A 3444-nucleotide genomic window follows, 5' to 3' on the forward strand; every position below is an offset into this window, starting at 1 on the left:
CTGGCACTCACTTTGTAGACCAGGCTGGCCTCGAACTCAGAAATCCACCTGCCTCTGCCTCCCAAGTGCTGGGATTAAAAGTGTGTACCAACATTGTCTAACTTTTAATTATTGATGAGGAAGGGCCCAGCCCAATGTCGGTGGTTCTATCGCTGGGCTGGTAGCCTGGGTTCTATAAGAGACTAAGAAGCCTTGTGGAGCAAGCCAGTAAACAGCACCCCTCTGTGACCTCTGCATCAGCTCCTGCTTCCAGGTTCCTGCCCTATTTGAGTTCCTCTCCTGACTTCCTTCAGTGATGAACAGCAATGTGGCAGTGTAAACCAGATAAACCCTTTCCTTCCCAGCTTACTTTTTGGTTATGATGTTTTTCATTGCAGCAGTAGAATCCTAAGAGAGTTGAGTTCAAATTACAATATTAAGTATCACTTTTATCCTACAAAGTCATATGTAATAACGTTACTTTTCTACCTTTCTATAATTCAATTTAAACTTACTACTTCCAGGCCAGGATGTTGTTATGAGACTATGGATGTAGTAAGCTGGTGAAGAATCATCTATTATTATTAGTTTTACCACTAAAATATTTTATTCTCAGGCTGGCAAGATGGCTCAGTGGGTAAAGGTACTTGCTGTCAAACTTGACAGCAGAGTTTGGTCCCCAGGACCCATATGGGATGTGATGGTTTGTATATGTTTGGCCCAGGGAATGGCACTATTAGAAGGTGTAGCCTTTTTTTTTTTTTTTTTTTGGTTTTTTGAGTCAGGGTTTCTCTGTGTTGCCCTGGCTGTCCTGGAACTCACTCTGTAGACCAGGCTGGCTTCGAACTCAGAAATCCCTCTGCCTCTGCCTCCCGAGTGCTGGGATTACAGGCGTGCGCCACCACGCCCGGCTAGAAGGTGTAGCCTTGTTGGAGTAGGTGTGTCACAGCGGGCAAGGGTGTAAGAGCCTCATTCTAGTTGCCTGGAAACCAGTCTTCTGATAGCAGCCTTCAGATGAAGATGTAGAACTCTCAGCTCCTCCAGCACCATGCCTACCTGGATGCTGCAGTGTTCCTGTCTTGATGATAATGGACTGAACCTCTGAGCCTGTGAGCCAGCCCCAATTAAATATTGTCCTTATAAGAGCTGCCTTGGTTGAGGTGTCTGTTCACAGCGGTAAAACTCAAAGACATGGGAAAGGGAGAGAGAGAACCAATTCCCACAAGTCCCCTGACCTCCATACACCTGCTGTGGTATGTGTGAATATATAGACACATACACAAATATAAATAATGAATCTTCATTACTTCTCTGTTGCCATCATGAAACACCATGGCCAAAGCAACTTATAAACGAGATCATCAGAGGTTTACAGTTTCCGAGAGTGAGTCTATGACCATCACCATGCAGATCAGGGCAGGCAGGCATGGTGCTGCAGCAATAGCTGAGAGCCTACAGCCCGAGAGAGAACCACCAGGCAGAGAGAGCCAACTGGCAGTGGTTTGGGCATTTGAAACCTCCAAGCCTGCCCCCAGTGACACCCATCCTCAAGGTCACACCTGCTAATACTTCCCAAACAGTTAAACCAAGTGGGGACTGTTCCCATTCAAACCACTATTTATTCTCAGAGATAGCAATGGGATATTTATTATAAAGCCCCTAAGAGTTGAATGTTTCCTTTTCCTAAGCCCGCTGGCATCCTCAGGAGCTAAGGATAGAGAAGATGAGCTGAGAAGGAGCTAGAATTGCTTGGTGGGACTCTGGGGACAGAGGAGATCCCAAGCACTAATGCCAGAGATGGCTGTTTCTTACTCTACAGTTTCCTTTCAGTGGGGTAGGGATGGATGCACAACTTTTAGAGGTAGAGGTACTGATGACACCGATACCTCTTCTGCTTAATATCTGAATTTTGACTGAAGGAAGGGGCTAACTTGTGTTCGAGGGTCACAACAGGAAAAGTTTCTTGAGCTTTGGCCACAGAACCAGCACTGCTTAGCACTGGCAGAGTCCAGTGGGGAGCAGGCTTGCTGTGGGCCACTTGATTAGATAGTTGTTTTCATACTCGGATCTCCTCAGGAACCAGAGCCCCTAAGAGAGATTCTGAACTTGTAAGTTATTTCCCCTGAGGACTTAAACATGTGTACACCTGCACACAGACACATGAGTAATCTAAAGACTGTCAGCAACCACTGGCTTCCTCCAAATGCCCTGGAGACATGTTGATCAGCATCTTCTCTGATAACTATCAACTGTCCCTTGTCACAGGGCTATTAAACTAGGAGAATCTGGTCTCCTGAGCATTTCCAGAGAAGATCTGGAAGTCAGGAAGGATGGTGACATTTGGTATCTAGATGACCAGAGATTAAGGGAGTACACCTGGACAGTAGGTCAAATAGTAGTTCCAGGTCAGCAAGGGGTCTTCAAAGAGAACAAAAATATTTGTCTAAGGCTGGGCATGGTGGTACAAACCTTTAGTCCCAACACTTGGGAGGCAGAGGCAGGCGGATTTCTGAGTTCCAGGCCAGCCTGGTCTACAGAGTGAGTTCCAGGACAGCCAGGGCTATACAGAGAAACCCTGTCTCGAAAAACAAAACAAAACAAAACAAAATAGAACCTACCTTCACAACATCATTGACAATGGTATGTTAGAGGATACAATTACAATGCAAATACTCCTTTTTTTGAAAAGTCCCTTACCCTCATAATGGTGAAACCTGGATAGAGGTGAGTTTATCAGTCACATCTACAATCTGTGACCAAAATACCTGAGAGCTTAAAAAGAGGAATTGTTTGTCTCACAGTCTCAGGGGCTTAGTCTCTCTTCATCCCCCTAGTCCCTAAAGGTTCATGGCTTGGTTACTGTGATGGTTTGTATATGCTTGGCCAAGGCAGTGGCACTCTTGTGGGGTATGGCCCTGTTGGAGTAGGTGTGGCCGTGGGTGTGGGCTTTAATACCCTCGTCCTAGTTGCCTGGGATCGAGTGATCTGCTAGCAGTCTTCAGATGAAGATGTAGAACTCTCAGCTCCCCCTGTACCATGCCTGCCTGAATGCCACCATGTTCCCACCTTGATGATAGTAGACTTAACCTCTGAACCTGTAAGCCAGCCCCAATTAAATGTTGTCCTTATAAGAGTTGCCTTGGTCATGGTGTCTGTACACAGCAGTACAACCCTGACTAAGGCAGTCACTGTTCTATTGCTGTGAAGAAACACCATGACCTAGGCAACTCTTATGAAGTATTTAATTGACGTCTTGCTTAGTTTAGAGGGTTAGTCCATGCCATGATCATGGCACAAAGCAAACAGACAAGGCACTGGAGCAGAAGCTGAGAGCTTTACATTCTGATCTTAAGGCAGTAGGCAGAGAAAGAGACACTGGGCATGGCATGGGGTTTTGAAACTTCAAAAGTCTACCCCCAGTTACACACCTCCTCCAGCAAGGCCACACCTCTTTTTCTTTTTTTT

This window comes from Mus caroli, chromosome 16, assembly GCF_900094665.2.
Source record: "Mus caroli chromosome 16, CAROLI_EIJ_v1.1, whole genome shotgun sequence".
Lineage (NCBI taxonomy): Eukaryota > Metazoa > Chordata > Mammalia > Rodentia > Muridae > Mus > Mus caroli.